The sequence below is a fragment of the Scyliorhinus canicula genome, chromosome 16 (genome assembly GCF_902713615.1).
Source record: "Scyliorhinus canicula chromosome 16, sScyCan1.1, whole genome shotgun sequence".
Taxonomy (NCBI): Eukaryota; Metazoa; Chordata; class Chondrichthyes; order Carcharhiniformes; family Scyliorhinidae; genus Scyliorhinus; species Scyliorhinus canicula.
In genome coordinates this window covers 58730111-58749607 of record NC_052161.1, presented here as the reverse complement: position 1 = coordinate 58749607, position 19497 = coordinate 58730111, and positions in this window count along the sequence as shown.

The window sequence follows — 19497 nt, the reverse complement described above, 5'->3', positions numbered from 1 at the left end:
GTTGGTGAACGCCCACTTGAAATGGATGGACATGCACCAGATGAAGTCCACTACATCTTTTGCAACCGTAGGGCGGTTACATCTGTATTTTTGTGTCCATGGTGTACTGAAGGTCCGCATTTTGGACAATGGTACCGTGTTTACCAGTATGGAATTCCAGTAGTTTACGTCTTTCAATGGGATCAGGCACATAAAATCCGCACCGTACCACCCATCTTCAGGGGGTTGGCGGAAAATGCTGTGCAGACCTTCAAAGCCGGAATGAGGAAACAGTCGCCGTCTTCCTTGGATACCAAGATTTCATGGTTTTGTTGTCGCATTGGATTACCCTACATTCCACGACAGGAGTTGCCCTGGCGGAGCTGCTAATGGGTTGTCGTTTGTGGAAGCAACTGAGCCTGATAATCCTGAATTTGATGGGGAGGGAGGAGTCCAGGCAAGACTTCCAGAAAAGGAACCATGACTCATCGAGGACAGAGAGAGCATTTGAAATAAGTGACCCGGTTTTCATAATGAACTTTGAAAATGGACCTAGCTGGGTCTCGGGGTTTGTTGAAGCCAAGACAGGCCCCTTAGCATATGAGATACAGACCCAGTATAAGATCCTGTGGAAGTATTTGCATCATTTAAGAAGAAGAAGAGTGCCTTCACTAGAGGCGGTAACAACCTACCCATTGTTAATCACGATCAGGGGCTCAAAGTGGTCGAACAGGCTTTCATGAGTCCCAAACCGGTGGTCATTGGGTAAGGAGGAGGGGAGGCTGAAGAGCTGCCAGTACCCACAAAAGAAATTGGAGAGACCGACCCAAGCAAGCCTGAGGGAGAATCCCAACCTGCGGTACTTTGTTGCCCCCAATGCGAACAGAGGCATCCCGTTGGACTGAGCTTTTGAGGCCAAGATCTCCAGTACCTGGGGGAGGTTGACTGGACCTGAGGGGGAGAAGGATGGTGTAGTGAACATCAGGGTCACATGACCTCCCCAGCCAAGGCCTCGGTTAACCTCGGAGGACATATGACGCCCTGCCCATCAGGACAAAGCGCACATAATTCAAGCAGGGCTGGGGGCCTTTAAAATCTGCAGAACAAACCCATTCTAGGAGAAGATTTGGAGTTGCTGGCTAGTATTGTAATGTTCCTATATGCTCTCTGTAAATAGCGTTTGCCTTGAAATAAACTGTCTGTTGCTCTTATCCACTGAGTTTTGCCTGGAGTCCCTGTTATCACAAGAGTGTAATGAGGATGGCCGAAGTTTATAAGTTATAAGGAGCTGATGGACTGGGAGGGGGGTCCAATAGGAGATGTTAAACAGAAGTGGGAGGAGGAGCTGGGGGGGGGGGGGGGGGGGGGAGGGGGAGGAGGAGGTGGAGGACTGGACGTGGGAAGAGATCCTGCGGAGGGTGATTGCATCCTCATCATTGTGCAAGGCTCAGCCTTATTCAGTTTAAGGTAGTTCACAGGGCATATATGATGGTGGCTAGTATGAGTAGGTTTTTTGAGGGGGTAGACGATAGGTGTGGGTGATGCACGGGAGGCCCTCGAACCATTTCCACATGTTTGCGCGTGTCCGAAACTGAAGGGGTTCTGACAGGGGGCGAAGGTGGCCCCGGGCTCATATAGCGATATTCAGGGTGTCAGAAGACCCGGAGTCCAGGAGCCGAGAGAGGCCGATGTTTAGGCCTTTGCATCCCTGATAGTCTGGAGATCGATTTTGCTGGGGAGGAGGGACTCGGAGACGCCGAAAACTGGGGTGTGGGTGATTGACCTGGCAGAATTCCTGAGGTTGGAAAAGATCAAGTTCGTCTTGAGAGGGTCAGTTGGATTCGCCTGGAGGTGGAAGCCCTTCATTGACTATTTTAAGGAATGTGAATTTGAATGTGACAAAGGTAAACTATCCTGCCTCCCCCTCCTGGCATGTTTGCAGTCTTTGACGTCAATGATCACACCATCTTACCTCAGCATCTCTTCGCTGTCGTCCAGTTGAGTTGGACGGCATTTGCCTGGTTCCATTCTTATTTATCTGATTGTAGTCAGAGAATCACCATCAATGACTTCTTGTGCCCACACCATTCTCTCTGATGCTCCCAGGATCTATCCTTTGTCCCTCCCATTTTTCATTCACATGCTGCCCATGAGTGATATCATTCAAATACTCAACGTCAGTCTTCTTGTCTGACTGGAACCCAGCTCGACCTCACCATCGTCTCTCATGACCCCTCCACTTTCTTAAATTGTCAGGACGCTTATCTGATGTCCAGTGCTGGGTGAGCAGATATTTCCTCTGATTATATATTGCAAAGACTGAAACCATTTTGATCTTCCGGCTGTTCCTGCTGGCGCAAGCTTCTGGTCATACCAACGGCGATACCCTTCACAGATTCCCCAGCAGTGGAGGGTGTGAACAACGGGAATCCCCGTTGCCAATGGCAGGATTGGAATTTCCCAATGCCGGCCAATAGCAGGCCATCTCTGCCGTGGGGTCATTGGAAAATCCCACTCAGTGGACTGGATTCTCTGCACCCCGACGACAAAATCGCGGCCGGCGCTGGGGTGGAGAATCTATTGCCCCACATGGAATCGGGTCCACCGCCGGTACGCCTATTCTGCGGGCCTCGAAAAGCTGCATACTCGGACAGTAGACCTGCCCCACCATTCTCCGCCCCCAACCGGCCAAAGTCTTGACGGCGTAGACCACTCATGGTCCTGCCAGTCGGGGAACTAGTGTGGTGCCTTGCGGACTCAGTCCGGGCCGCCCTGGTCGGCGGCAGGCTGATTGGAGGGCCGCGGTGGGGGGGGGGGGGGGGGGGGGGGATGCGGCCAGGCAATGTTTGGGCGCGCAGTCAGCCGATCGGGGGGTCTATTTTTAGTGTCCAGCTCCTTGGTCTGAATCCACCATGGAGCAGAGTGCGGCCGCTGAAGGCTGCTGTTGTGCGTATGCACGGCCTCTGACCCGGATGTGTGGGGGCCCGTATCAGCAGCAAAAGCTGTTAGTTTTATGCCGGGTTCCTGCTAGCCCCATGCAGGGCTCGGAATATGTGGCTCTCTCACGCCAGTTTATCTGGCGTGAAAGTCCACAGTTTTTACGACGGCGTGTGGACATAGTCCCAATAACAGAGAATCCAGCCCAGTGTCTTTGGACCCCACCACAAACTCTGAATTGCAGTCACTGACTTCATTCCTCTCCTTCATAACTTCCGAGGCTGAAGCAGACTGTTCGCAACCTCTGTGTCAAATTAGAGACCAGGATGGTCTTTCAAACACCTATCTGTTCCATCACTATGACCGTCTCTTTCTGCCTCCATTACATTGTCTGTCTCTGTCCCTGCCTCGGCATTTCTGCTGCTGAAACTCAGACACAAACATTTATCATCTCCAGACTTGACAATTCCAATGCATTCTTGGACACCCTCCCTCATGCTAGCTTCTGCAAACTTGAGATCATCCAAAATGCTGCTGCCCGTGTCCTAATTTGTACCAAGTCCCATTCACCCAGCTCTGCTGTGCTCACTGGCCTGTATGCTCTTGGTTCAGGAACACCTCAAATTTAAAATTCTCATCCTTGTTTTTAAATCCCTCCATGGGCTCGCCTCTCCTGACTTCCTTCAGATAATCGCTGCAGCATCTGAACCCTGCATCCCTCTAATTGTGGCCTCTTGAGAATGCCCAATGTTAATCGTTCCAGTGATGATATCCAGGCCTGCGGTTTTCCTCAGCGCCAAGCTATGGAATTCCTTCACTACAATCTATCCCTCTCTACCTCGCTTTCCTCCTTTAAGACACTTCTTAACACCTACATCTTTGACCTAGCATTTAGTCATCTGGTCTAATGTCTCCTTATGTGACTCAATGTCATATTTTGGCGTACAACATTGGAAACGCCTTGGATATTTTATTAAATTGAAGGTGCTATATAAATATGGTGGTTGTTGGTGTCATTGGCATATGTTTATATCCTATTGCATGCATTGTGTACTTTATAAAACTGCGAACACGTGACCTAAATGTTTGAAGAACTTTATTGATTATGAGGGGTAAATAGAACATCTCATGATAAATAAACACCATCCTCTCAGAAGAAATCCTCGACATGTTCACCCTGCCACGAAGAGAGTCACCTGAAGTGTTGGCACATATCATTGAGTTGAACGATATCCAATCAGACATTCACAGGCCATAATGCTAATGATTTTCCTCAAGTCTTTTTTGGATAGTCCTCATTCTTGAAAGATCCTGTGCAGAATCTCGGGGGGGGGGGGGGGGGGGGGGGGGGGGGGGCGGGGGGGGGGGGGGGGGGGGCATCGAAGGAGTGTTAGAGCGTGGCTTATGCAGTGGCCATTCCTATATCTATTTTGCCTTCTATTCTATTGCAAGCAACTCTTCTAATTGTATCCCTTAATTCTCTTCAAGTAGAAAGAAATTAAACTGTCAACAAAATTAATTGCAGCCGTAAAATGTTATGTTTGATTATTTCCCGTCCATGGTATTTGCGATATTTATTTTATTTAACTAGCTTCTGTATATTTCACAAATCGTTTGAACCAGGCTGTATAAACATGCACATAAGGATTAGATGATCACAAACCACCCGTATTTTATGACTGTACTTACTGATGTTAATTTAGTGCACAGACACTGTTTAAAATAATAACATCTCCCAAAAACAATCTCAGGATCGCAGCCAATTTAACAAAACATCACTTCAGTGAAATTAAAATTCAAAAAAGCAAAGGTTACCGCTGTTAATCATAATGTTATGTAAATTAGTTTTTAAATTGCCACTAATGGTATGACTCCCACCTTAAAACATTGCCAAATAAATATACAAGAGGCCACCTTGTAGGTTTGTGGCATTTCAATGAGCACCGAAGTTCAGGGTGGATTTCTGGTTCTTATGTTATTAGCCATCACTTAGCTATAATGATCCCAAGAAACATGAAGCCCTGTTTCATCACTCCTCCCAAAACCTGGGTGCCAGTCAGACTGTGTCTCGGGAATGCATTTCACTTGATCTAACATCAACTATCCCGTGTTTCTCAGTTCAAGTTACTTTTCATTCCCCCCCCCCCCCCCCCCCCCCCCAACCAAGTGCTGGGTTTGCACAAGGAAGGAGAAACAATCAAAGACTTCCATTTGAGTTCATCTTGGCTCTGGAGTGAAATGGTGCCATCCAGCTGGCACAGGTTTGCACTCAACCCCTTTGCATATCGACTGATCTGGGCAGGCTGGTTGCAAGGGAGAAGGCCCATCACCAGTGAGATCACTATGCTGACATCTTGGAGCGGCACTGTGGCACAGTGGTCAGCACTTCTGCCTCACAGCGCCAGGGACCCAGGTCAGTTCCAGCTTTGGGTGGCTGTCTGTGTGGAGTCTGCACGTTCTCCCGGTTTCTGCGTGGCTTTCCTCCGGATGCCCCGGTTTCCTCCCGGAGTCCAAAGATGTGTGGGTTAGCTGGATTGGATATGGTAAATTGCGCCTTTGTTTCTGGGATGGGTGGACAAGGGTAGAGTGCTCATTTGATGGGTCGGTGCAGACTCAATGGGCCGAATGTCCTCCTTCTACATTGTAGTGATTCTATGCTTCTATTATCTCTGCCAAGCGGAGTCCCAGAATAAAGGGGCCAAGTGAAAGTTCTGAAGCTCTTTGGGTAAGGCAGAGGGGGCAGATACATGCCCCAACACCTTAACTAAGAAATACTCTATTGAAAAGAAAACAGCTCAGAAATCCTTGCTACTTAGCATTGATTGGGGAGGTGGGGGGAAGGAGAGGTGAGAGGAATTTGGAGCTGGCCCCATTCCTGTTGCATTTCTATCCCTAACTGACATCAGGGAGAAAGTAGGTGGGTTGCAGAGCTCACCTGGAAGCCCATTATACAGTCAGTGGTATGCATGCCTATGTGAAACAGGTTTGCTAATCAAATAGGGCCCTACAATACTGTATCATAACAGCAATCAGTCTTACATAATGGCTGTCAGGGGAACAACATCACCATTGAAGCACGATTGAATTCCAAAATATTGGCAGCTCTGAAGGGTGGGTGCTCCAGCAGCATTGATAGTGGTACATTATTCAAACGACCCTGTCCCTGGGGTGACGGAGGCAAAACAATAACATTTTAACCCTTTTATTTTATCTTCTGAAGCTCAGGTCCACTGATTATCCATCCACTTGCCTTTATTAGCCAAGGCATAGAATATGATGGAGCTGTCTAAAACACTCATTAGGCCGCAGCTAGAGTACTGTGTGCAGTTCTGGTCACCACACTATGGGAAGGAATGTTTGCACTGGAGAGGGTGAGAGGAGATTCACCAGGATATTACCTGGGTGGGAATGTTTCAGCGATGAAGAGAGGCTGGTTGGGTTGGGGTTGCTCTCCTTAGAACAGAGAGGGCTGAGGGGGGACCTGAGCGAGGTGTACAAAATTATGAAGGACATAGGTCGGGTAGATAGGAAGAAACATTTTCCCTTCGCAGAGGTCCAAAATAACCAGAGTTTACAGATTTAAGGTAATAGTTGAGCCGGAGAATCCAGGGAAGGCTTCTTCCAAGGCACTTCACAAGGGAGCAACCAGCGTGAGTGAATGTGATCCAGGTGTCGCTTCATTAGTTGCCCTGGACTCGAACTTGGGAAAAGACCATTTGATGGACGGCAATCCCAGCGAGCACCGTCGTTGTGCATATTTTCTTTGAGCCACAGCCAGCGTCCTGGGGTCAAATGGCCTCCACCATTGTCCATTCGATGAGACAAAACTGCCCCATTGCCATACGGAGAAGCATTGCACGTGACGGACAACGGTTTTGAAGAAGACAACCGCGGCTTAACCTTGTTAAACGTATCCCGGGCCTTGCCTTGGAAGAAGCCTTCCCTGGATTCTCCGGCTCAACCATTGAACCGGCCAACAGGAATTATTCAAAGACTTCGGTGGATGGTTAATAGTGAGGAAAATCTCTCAGAACGCTACATTTGCTTTCCTGGATTACTGAGGCAATGACATAATTGAAATTTAATGAGAAGCTGAGATTGTGCAGGTTTGAACAGATGACGACTTGGAACAGTGTCAGAGTCATAGAGTTTTACAGCGTAGAAAGCGGCCTTGCGGCCCATTATGTCTGTGCGGGCCATCAAGTACCTATCTATTCTAATCCCATTTTCCAGCACTTGATCCTTGTATGCTATGGCGTTTCAAGTGTTCATCTAAATGCTTCTTAAATGTTGTGAGGGTTCCCACCTCTGCCACCCATTCAGGCAGTGAGTTCCCAGATTCCCAACACCCTCTGGATGAATAGGTTTTTCCTCCAATCCCCACGTAATCTCATCCTCCTTACCTTAAAGCTGCCGCTTTTTCAAAAGCAAGTGGGGGGGGGGGGGGCGATGCGATCGCCAAATTCAGAATAATGCGCCCATAATAATTCACTCATCCAAGAAAAGAGCAAAGTTCCGTGGCGTCTCGCGGAGAGGGCACCATTTTGATAGCCCATACCTTCTCAGCGCCCGGGTGCGGGCCATCTCACGCCACCAAACATCGCAGATTTACCACTTTCGCGTGAAACGCACATTTTCTGCGCAGCACAGGGCAGGCGAACCCCATATTTGGAAAACTTTCAACACAGCCTCAAGGTTCTGCAAATGTTCTTGTTCTGTGCCCCCCTGTGACTAACACAGCATCTGAGTGAACTGCAACACACAGCAATCCATGCAGACTATTCTCCGTGAGGCGCTGGAAGACTGTACACGCGGAGGAGATTCTGAACGGAAGCCGGGTGTACTCATAGCGTCCCTTGTGCGTATTAATTGTGACGTACTTCTGTGAGGATTTAACGAGCTTAGCTGTAGATGAGCATTGCTCGTGCCCAATTTCGTGAATGTACAGCCAGCGGCCAATGTTGCATATAAAATCTCGATGCGAGGTAAAGGGTAACGGTCCGATCTCAAATCCATATTCATTGATGATTTATAGTCTCCACAGTGGGGGACTGTCTTAGCCGGCTTAATTACAGGACCCACCGGCATCACCAATCAGCCAACGCACAGGCCGAATAATGCTCAAGTTTTCCAAATGCCGAAGTTCGGCCTCAACCTATAGCGTAATGAACTGGCTGGGCACTATATCAAGGCAGGGCTTTGGGGTCCACCTGGAGTTTAGCCATGGCCCCTTTAATGATACCCAAACCAGGCTGGAAAACCTCTGGGAATTTGCTCAGTACCGTACACAAACCACCAGACCCCACTTGGAGGGTATGCTGCCAATCCAATTGCAGCTGGTATAGCCAATCGCAGCCCAATAGGTTAGGGCCACTTCCTTACAAAACATTCATTAAGGTGCACTGTTGGCCAGAAACCACCAGAGTGAGGATGGACTCCACAAAATTTTCGTTCCCCTGTATAAGTGGCCAAACGAGCCGTCATCTCAGTCAAAGACAAAGTTTGATGAGATCAAAAGTGCTCTTCACCACGAAACGACCACTCACGTATCCAGCTCTATGTGGAGCACATCACCATTCACTTGTATGTGAATGTGAATAGGGGCCCCACAAGGCACTGCCAAGCGAGTCAGCTGTATCCCAATCTCATCCTCAGCTTCTTCAGGGTCACCCAGATACAAAGCCCGGTCCCGACACTTATCTCGACTTGTGAGCCTCGAGCGTTGGCCTTCCTGCTGCTGGCGGTACACCTAGACCAGAGACAGCATGTAGCACATGAGCTGGAATCTCCTTCAGCCGAGTCTGGGAGGTAACATGTCTCGGCAGTCAGCTCTTCGCCCAGGAGCCAGAGTCACAGCGGAGTTCAGTGCAGGCTGTGGGGATGCCACATGAGGGGTGACATCCCAAAACGTTCACCTCCATCCCTTGTCTCCTGAACGCCGATTTCCGCGCTTTCCTGGGACTGAGAGATCTACAGCACCTGCTGAAAAGTTAGAGAGCCTGACAGCTTGAAAAAGTCCCATTTATTTCTACCTTCTGCTTCCCGTTCATTAATCAATCCTCTATATATGCTAATGTATCACCCCCAACTCCATGAGCCCTTATCTTGTACATTAACTCTTTGTGTGGCACCTTATCAAAGCCTTTTGCAAATCCAAGTATACTACATCCAATGGTTCCCCTTTATCTACCCTACTAGCTACACTCAAAAAATTTGAATACATTTGTCAAACACAATTTACAATTCATAAAACCATGCTGACTTTGCCTGATCATACTCTGCTTTCCTAAGTGCGCTGTTAATACTTCCTTATTAATACCTTCCAGCACTATCTCGATGATTGATGCCAATTGTCTATAGTTCCCAGTTTTCTCTCCTGTTCTTTCCTGGATGATATTTGCTGACTTCCAGTCTACTGGGACAGCTCCAGAACTTATGGAATTTTGGAAAATCATAGCCAGCTCGCCCGCTATCCCTGCAGCTCTCTCCTTTAGGACACTAGGATAGAGATCATCAGGTCCTAGGGGTATGTTGGATTTTAGTCTCTTGAGTTTCTCCAGTGTTTTTCCTCTGCTGATATTAATTACCCTAATTTCCTCATTTATTAGCTCCAGGTTACCCTCTATTTCTGGTATGTAACGTGTGTCTTTGCCTGCGAAAACAAACAAAATATTTGCTCAATGACCCTGCCATTTTCTCATTCCCAATGATATTTTCTCCTCTCTCTGTTTCCAAGGGACCAACATTAACTATAGCTCTTCTCTTCTGTTTTTATAGAGTCAGAGAGATCTATAGCACAGAAAAGGTCCTCTGGCCCATCGTGTCTGCGCTGGTAAAAAAAAACAACCAATGAACTATCCTAAAGCCATTTTCCAGCACTTGGCCATAGCTTTAAATACTTTTTAAATGTTAGGAGGGTCTCTGCCTCCACCATCCTTTCAGTCAATGAGTTCCGGACTCCAAACTGTTTTCCTCACAAGCCCTCTAAACCTCCTGCCCCTTAGCTTAAATCATAGAATTCCATAGGATTTACAGTGCAGAAGGAGGCCATTCGGCCCATCGAGTCTGCACGGGCTCTTGGAAAGAACACCCTACCCGAGGTCAACACCTCCACCCTATCCCCATAACCCAGTGACCCCACCCAATACTAAGGGCAATTTTGGACACTAAGGGCAATTTATCATGGCCAATCCACCTAACCTGCAAATCTATGCCCCCTGGTCATTGATCCCTCCACCAATGGGAAGGGTTTCTTCCTGTCTACTCTATCTTTGCACCTCTTAATTTTACACCTGTAAAAGCTCGTACAATCGGTTTTCAAATTCCTTTCTAATTTACTCTCATATTCTATATCTTACCCTTTTTAATCAAAATTTTGGTGGTCCTTATTGTTTCCAAAACACTCCCAATGCTCAGTTTATATTGTTATAAGCCTCTTCTTTTAATCTAATGCAATTCTTAACCTTCGATGGATGAATCTTTTTCGCACAACTATTTTGGGCGGAACGATAGCACAGTGGTTAGCACTGCTGCTTCACAGCACCAGGGACCTGGGTTCAATTCCTGGCTTGGGTGACTGTCTGTGTGGAGTCTGCACATTCTCCCCATGTCTGCGTGGGTTTCCTTCGGGTGCTCCGGTTGCCTCCCACAAAAGTCCCGAAAGACGTGCTTGTTAGGTGAATTCTGAATTTTTCCTCAATGTTCCCAAACAGGCGCCGTAGTGTGGCGACTAGAGGATTTTCACAGTAACTTCATTGCCGTGTTAATATCAGCTTACTTGTGACATTAATAAAGGTTATTATTATTTTTCAATGGAATGTATTTTTGTTGAACATTTTAAATTGTTTCTTTAAATGTCTCCCATTGTTTATTTACCGGCATACCTTTACATCCAGCTCATCCCCTCATACCTATGTCTTAGTTTAAGATTGCGGGTCGGAATTTTCCGTTTGTTCACATGGCGGCATTCTCCAGTTTTGGCTGAGCACCAAATTCTCCGTTCTCGCTGGCAGCGGTGGCAGGGTGAATTTGGATCGGAGGATCCATGTCAAGATTCTTGTTTGTGATTGCAGTATGTTGTTTCAAACTTCATGTGGAGGAATTATGTTGTGACCACTATTTCCCAGTGGATCCTTTACTATGGCATTACTAATTAATCCTCCATCATTACACAACACCAAATCAAAAAAAGCTTTATCCCTAGCTGGTTCCTCACTATCAGGAAACTGTCACAAAAGCATTCTATGGACTTCTGGTGGTGGCTATGTGAACAGTCGCATGAAAGGTAGCGCACTTCAGGAAACTTTAACTTTGGCTCTTAGAAATCGACCACTACATACATGCAATTTACATACAATTTACTGCGCTGGAGGCCATTCGGCCCATCGAGTCTGCACCGGCTCTCGGAAAGAGCACCCCACCCAAGCCCACACCTCCACCCTATCCCCATAACCCAGTAGTCCCACCCGACACTAAGGGCAATTTTGGACACTAAGGGCAATTTAGCATGGCCAATCCACCTAACCTGCACATCTTTGGACTGTGGGAGGAAACCGGAGCACCCGGAAGAAACCCACGCACGCACGGAAAGAACGTGCAGACTCCGCAGTGACCCAAGCCGGGAATCGAACCTCGGACCCTGGAGCTGTGAAGCAATTGTGCTAACCACTATGCTACCATGCTGCCCTAAACAAATAAAAAAAAACTTACCCTCAGCCGAAACAAAATGAACAGCCATCCAAAAAGACAGAAGCCCTGAAATCCACCAAGAAGCAAAAAAGACTTCAGTGGTAAGAGCCAGTAGAAAAGGACACAGACGGCGGACACGAGGCGTGAAGCTGAACAGAGCAGGGTGGACCGTGAGGGATCACTGCGCGACCACCCCATTGACCCAGCCACCGACGGGGAAATGGACGGTAATCCTGGACAGCAGCACCTAAAACGGAGGGATTCTATCAAAGAGGACCTCATGGAGACCGTGAAGGTAGCCATAGCAGTTGCTTTGGCCCCCTTCAAAGAGGCCCTGAAAAAGATGGAGGGACGGTTGGAAACCCAGGAAGAGACCGAGAGAGAGTTGCAACTAACCAGGGTTACCAGATTGCCACATTAAAGATGGAGATGGCAAGGTTAGTGGCAGTCCAGGTCGCACTCAAAGGGCAGGTCGAGGACCAGGAGAACAGATCCTGCTGCCAGAATCTGAATTAAATGTAAATAACCAATAAGAACACTGTTAAAAAAATGAAAGCATTCTATAAACATATCTTCCAGACCATATTTGCCAACTTCATTAATCCAATCTATATGAAGGTTGAAGTCCCCCACAACCATTATATTTTCTTGTTTAATGTTCAATGGTTCAACTATTGATAGGGGACCTAGAAACTATTCCCAGGGATGTTTTCTGATCCTTGCTATTCCTAATCTCTGCCCATACTGATTCTAATTCCCAATTTTTTGAGCCAAGATAATTTCTCATTAATTTCCTTAGGTAATCCTTTATTATCAAGGTTACCCCGCTTCCTTTTCTATTCTTCCTGCCTTCAAAATGTTGTGTACCCTGAAATATTTATTTCCCAACCTTGTTCACCTTGTAACCATGTCTCTGTAATGGTAAATAAACCTAAACCATGTATCTTGATTTCTGCCAGGAGTGTGTCTCTCTTATTCAGAATGCCCCATGCATTCAAATAAGTGACTTTATTTTTTTATGACAATTCCTTGCATGAACCTAACTCTGTGAAGCATTATTACTGTTAAAGTCTCTTCCTGTCATGTCCCACTCAACCTGTCTTTACCCACACCAATATAGGTTTCTAATGTCTCAACGTTTATCGTTGGATTTCTAAATATCCCTTTTCCTAAATCCTCCTCTCCCTCATTAGTTTAAAGCCATTTTCCCCCACTCTGACTATATTTACTGGTGCATTCTTATGTTTATATGCTCTGTGCCTTCCTGTCACACTCTAGTTACCATTAACCATATTGTTACCCCACCCTATAGTCTGTCTTTCACTTTAACCCTTCCAGATCTTCCCTCATGGGAACCCTCCCCCCCCCTCCCAGCATGGTCCAGGAAAAGACTATTCCAGCGGTACAACTCCCTCCTTCCGAATGTTGGTACCACTGCCCAATGAATTGAAATGCATTTCTACCACAACAATTGTTGAGTTATACATTCAAGTCCCTGATCTTATTTGCCTGATGCACTATCAATTATCACAAAGAATAGAGTAGTGGAATAATCAAAGCTTTATTGAGCAAAGATGTTGTGCCTCCTGTAGCTGCTACCAGAATGGCTGCAGCCCAGCGAGCACACACATTATACGCCACCTACTGGGCGGAGCCAGCAGGCAGGGATTTGCCCATGTATCTCTAGTATATGTCTTACCGTGATACATATAATACAGCGAGTGGTGACTACCACATTCACCCCCTGTTAAAAAAGAGTCCGGCGGGGGTGGTGGAAACATTACAAGTTCAGTCTGTCGAGGACCTTGACCCTCCTCTGCGATCGCCTCAGTCCTGGTGGTGATGTGGGCGCCAACTTGGTCACCTGTGACTCCGGGAGCGTATTGTCCTCGTCTTCGTCACCCCTGAGTGGAACCAGTGGGAGGACGGATCCTCCTGGGGCAGGGGCTGCGGTGAGGTTCGCTGGGGGGAGGGTTAGTGGCGCAGTGGTGAATGATGCAACCTGGGGGGGGTGTCGGGTCAGGGGCCGTGGGTGGGGATCCAGCGGGTGCCAGGTCCCGGAGGGAGACTGTGTCCTGGCACCCGCTGGGGTGCGCCACATAGGCGTACTGCGGGTTCACGTGTGGGAGGTGGACCCTTTCGACCAAAGGGTCTGACTTATGGGTCCGCACATGCTTGTGAAGGAGGACGGGTCCAGGAACTGTCAGCCATGTTGGGACTTCCTGGGGAAGGCAAGGAGACGTTCATGGGGCTTTCATTAGTCGCGATGCAGAGGAGCAATCGGATGAAGTGGAGCGCGTCGGGGAGGACCTCCTGCCAGCGGGAGACCGGGAGATTTTTAGACGGCAGGGCCAGCAGGACAGCCTTCCAGACTGCCCTGTTCTCCCTCTCCACCTGCCCGTTCCCCCAGGGGTTGTAGCTGGTCGTCCTGCTCGAGGCGATGCCCTTGCTGAGCAGGAACTGACGCAACTCATTGCTCATAAAGGAGGATCCCCGATAGCTGAGGACGTAGGTGGGGAAACCTAACAGAGTGAAGATACTTTGGAGGGCTTTAATGACCATGGCAGAAGTCATATTGGGGTATGGGATAGCGAAAGGGAACCAGGAGTACTCATCGACCATGTTCAGAAAGTATGTGTTGCGGTTGGTGGAGGGGAGGGGCCCTTTGAAGTCCATGCTGAGGCGCTCAAAGGGGCAGGAGGCCTTCACCAGGTGTGCTCGATCTGGCCGGTAGAAGTGCGGCTTGCACTCTGTGCAGACTTGGCAGTCTCTGGTGACAGTCCTGACCTCCTCAATGGAATAGGGCAGGTTGCGGGCCTTGATGAAATGGAAGAACCAGGTGATCCCTGGGTGGCAGAGGTCATAGTGGAGAGCCCAGAGTTGGTCCACTTGTGCGCTGGCACATGTACCACGGGATAGGGCGTCAGGGGGCTCGCTGAGCTTCCCGGGGCGATACAAAATCTCGTAATTATAGGTGGAGAGCTCGAATCTCCACCTAAAGATCTTATTGTTTTTGGTCTTGCCCCGCTGTATTATTGAACATGAAGGCAACCGACCGTTGGTCAGTAAGGAGAGCGAATCTCCTACCAGCCACGTAATGCCTCCAATGCCGCCCAGCTTCCACAATGGCTTGGGCCTTCTTTTCGACAGAGGAGTGCCAAATTTCGGAGGCATGGAGGGTGCGGGAAAAGAAGGCCACGGGCCTGCCCGCTTGGTTGAGGGTGGCGGCCAGGGCTACGTCCGATGCATCGCCCTCGACCTGAAAGGGGAGGGACTCGTCAACTGCGTGCATCGTGGCCTTGGCGATGTCTGCCTTGATGCGGTTGAAGGCCTGGCGGGCCTCAGCCGTCAGGGAAAAACTGTGGACTGAATGAGTAGGCGGGCCTTGTCCGTATAATTAGAAACTCACTGGGCATAGTAGGAGAAAATCTCCAGGCATCGTTTCAGGGCCTTGGGACAGTGAGGGAGGGGGAGTTCCATGAGGGGGCGCATGCAGTCGGGGTCGGGCGCTAGGACTCCATTTTCGACGACATTGCCAAGGATGGCTAAGCGGTTGGTGCACAACACGCAGTTCTCCTTATTGTACATGAGATTAAGGAGTTTGGCAGTCTGGAGAAATTTTAGAAGATTAGCGTCGTGGTCCTGCTGTTCGTGGCCGCAGATGGTGACGTTGTCTTGGTACGGGAAGGTGGCCCACAGTCCGTACCGGTCAACCATTTGGTTCATCTCACGTTGGAAGACCGAGACCCCATTAATGACGCCGAAGGGAACTCTAAAGGAAGTGATAGAGGTGGCCATCTGCTTCGAACGCAGTGTATTGGCGGTCCTCTGGGCGGATGGGGAGCTAGTGGTAGGCGGACTTAAGGTCCACTGTGGAAAAGATCCGATATTATGCAATCTGATTGACCATGTCAGATATGCGCGGGAGGGGGTACGCGTCGAGCTGTGTACCGATTGATGGTCTGACTGTAGTCAATGACCATCCTGTGCTTCTCCCCAGTCTTTACTACCACCACTTGGGCTCTCCAGGGGCTGTTCCTGGCCTCAATGATCCCCTCCCGCAGGAGCCGTTGGACCTCCAACCTGATGAAAGTCCTGTCCTGGGCACTGTACTGTCTGCTGCTGGTGGCGACGGCTTTGCAATCCGGGGTGAGATTCGCAAACAAGGAAGGTGGATCGACCTTAAGGGTTGTGAGGCCGCATACGGTGAGGGGGGGTAGGGGTCCGCCGAATTTTAAGGTTAAGCTTTGGAGGTGGCACTGGAAGTCCAGGCCGAGTAACAGGACTGCGCAGAGGTGGGGGAGGATGTAGAGGCGGAAGTTGCTCAACTCTACGCCTTGGACGGTGAGGGTCGCGATACAGTACCTCCCGATTTCCACAGAATGGGGTCGGGAGGCCAGGGAGATCTTCTGGGTGACGGGGTGTACCGCGAGGGAGCAGCGCCTTACCGTCATGGGGTGGATGAAGCTCTCTGTGCTCCTGGAGTCAAAAAGGCTTGTGCCCAACGATTTTCACCGTTGTCGTTGCGGTCGTGAGGTTGCGGAGCCGGGACTGGTCCAGGGTGACCGAGGCGAGCTGCGGCAGATGCTGGGGGGCCCCGAGCTGGTCAGCGGTGGTGGAGGTAGCGGCAGGCGATGAACGGCCAGACGAGCTTCCAGCCAAGCAGGGGTCCTGAGGCGCTGTCCAAAATGGCGCCGAAGATGGCGGCGCCCACGGGGCGCACGTGGGGGGTGCAGGGACTCTGGGCCTAGAAACAACGGTGACTGAGCGGGTCTGGCACACAGAAACAAAGTGTCCCTTCTATCAGCATCCGTTGCAGGTTGTGCTCCGCGCCGGGCAGCGCTGCCGGGGGTGTTTGTTCTGCCCGCAAAAATAGCATTTAGGCCCCACGGGGTTGGCTGGCTGCCGTGCGGCGCAGGCTTACGGTGAGCTGGAGATGACAGCTGGTGGGGCCCACGATGCCCATGAGGGTGCCATGGGGTCGGGGGCGTACGACTGGACGTTACGGGAGGCCACTGGTAACGAGTTCGCGAGCTGCCTAGTTCCCGCAAGATCAAGCTTGCCCCCTTCCAATAGGCACTGGCAGACGTACGCAGACCTCATGCCCGTAACGAAGGTGTCTCGGATTAAAAGTTCCGAGTGCTGGACTGCCGAAACTGCCTGGCAGTCACAGTTCCTCCCCAGGATGCGCAGGGCATGCCAGAAATTGTCCAGTGACTCACCGGGGAGTTGCTGTCTCATGGACAGGAGGTGCCTGGCGCATAGTTGATTGCCTGGCCGAACGTAATGTCCCTTCGGGAGCTCCATTGCTTCAGAGTAAGTGGGTGCATCCCGGATGAGGGGAAAAATGTCGGGGCTCACGCGTGTATAAAGGACTTGGAGCTTCTGTGCGTCCGAGGGCTCCTCAGTGGATGTTCGGAGGTAGCTTTTGAAGCAGGCTAGCCATTGATCAAAAGCAGATGTAGCATTGGCTGCTTGAGAGCTCAGCTGCAGGCGATCAAGCTTGATGCAAAGATCCACCATTTTAAAATTCTTTGCTCAATAAATTGAGGCACTATCAATTACCACAAAGACGAGAGTAGTGCAATAATCAAGGCTTTATTGAGCAAAGGTGTTGTGCCTCCTGTAGCTGGAACCAGAATGGCTGCAGCACCTGTGAGCACACACATTTATACGCCGCCTACTGGACGGAGCCAGCAGGCAGGGATTACACATGTACCTCCAGTATATGTGTCTTACCGTAATACATATAATACTGCTAGTGGTGACTACCACATTGCCTTACGCCAAATTGGCTCATGGCTCAGGTAGTAACCCAGAACCTTTTTGATTCTGCTTTTTAATTTCACTCCTAGCTGCTCCATACTCCCCCTGCATAACCTCTTTCTCAGACCTACCTGTGTCGTTGATGACCAGATGACCATGACAGCTGGCTCTTTCCCTTCCCTTCCCCCTCCAGGTTCCTCTCCAGCCCGGAGGAGATATCCTTAACCTTGGCACCAGGCAGATAATACAGCCTTCAGGGGCTCACGCTCTCAGCTGCAGAGAACAGTAAAAATCCCATTAACTCTTCTGCACCCCCCCCCCCCCCCCCCCCCCACAATTACATTCCTTTTTACTGCCCTCACTTAAACAGCTTCCTGCACCACGGTGCTGTGGTTAGTTGGCTCATCCACCTTGCAGTTCCTGCTCTTGTCCACATAGGCTGCAAAAACATCAAACTCATTAGATAGATGCAGGAGATGAGGCTCCTCCACTCCTACCTTCCAATCTCCATACTGTCCCTGACTACTGACCAAATTAAAAATACCTAGCCTAAGCCGTGTTGTGCCTCCTGGATCAAAGCACCTTGGTAAAATTTTCCCTCTTTTATGTTTTGCAACTCCAGCTCATCACCTCTGAGCCAAAGTTCCTTCAGCCATTTACTGCAGTTATGGCTGAAGTGGATCATACTGGTGTTCACCAGCTGCCACATGCTACAGCTGCAACACATCACCCTCCCTGCCATCTTTATTATCTTTTATTTGATGAATTGATTTCAACTTTAGAAATAATACTTAATAAAGTTAATGCAATACGTGTATTTTCCCGTTATCAGTTTAATCTACTGCCCTTGTTTAGAGGGATAAAATATTACTCACCAACTAATCACCTACCTACTTACATAATTAATGCCTTTGAACATGGAATAGCTACTGGAGATTGAAAGAAAAATATAAAAAGTACTACTTCCTTCCTTTCCTGCACCAAATTCCCAGCTGGACTGAATTCCCAAATTAGCACAAATTCCTCATCATCTCCACACTCTGCTCCCACTGTGTGTGGTCACAAAGCCTATCGTGTGGAGATGCCGGCGTTGGACTGGGGTGAGCACAGTAAGAAGTCTTACAACACCAGGTTAAAGTCCAACAGGTTTGTTTCAAACACGAGCTTTTGGAGCACGGCTGAAGAAGGAGCCTGAAGAAGGAGCCGTGCTCCGAAAGCTCGTGTTTGAAACAAACCTGTTGGACTTTAACCTGGTGTTGTAAGACTTCTTACTGTACAAAGCCTATCAGCTTTTGTAGGTGTCTGGTGACTCACACCCTAGTTGCATTTGCCAAGTCAGTTACCTACTGCAGGAATTAACACCTAAGCAGGCAATCATTTACCTGGATGGCAAAGGCAGTGACTCTCACCTCACCTCTTGAATTCAGCTCTTTTGTCCATGTTTATACTAAAGCTGTAATGATATCAAGAGCAGAATGGCCCAGGTGGAACAAAAACTAAGCGTCAGTGAACAGGCTATTTCTGAGTAAGTGTGCTTTGATGTCATCAACAGTGTTGTGGGGGGTTTCCATTGACCAGAAACTGAGCGGAATCAGCCATATAAATACGTTGTATACGAGAGCAGGTCAGAGGCTGGGAATTCTGCTGTGAGTAATTCACCTCCTGACACCACAAAGCTACAAGGCACAGGTCAGGGGTGAATACTCTCCACTTTCTTGGATGTGTGTAGCTCCATCAACATTCAAAAAGCTTGGCACCATCCAAGACTATCCTCAAGATGCATTACAGCAACTCACCAAGACTCCTCAACAGCACCTTCCAAACCACAACCTCTTCCCTACCCACATGAAAGCCAGGATAGGATCAACCATGATCACATTGACAGTATTTAGGCTTGGGAGGCTAACTTGCCTATTCCCGCTCTCAGGTCATGTGTTCTAGGGAGGAGATGCTCTGGCTGATTTTGCAATCCAGCTCTTGGTCTGTAACATTGTAGGTAGCAGATGAGGAACATATCAGCCATGATAGAATGGCAGAGTAGACTCGATGGGCCAAATGGCCTAATTCTGCTCCTATATCTTATGAACTTATGAACCAGCACCAAATTTACAAGTTAGCACCCACTCA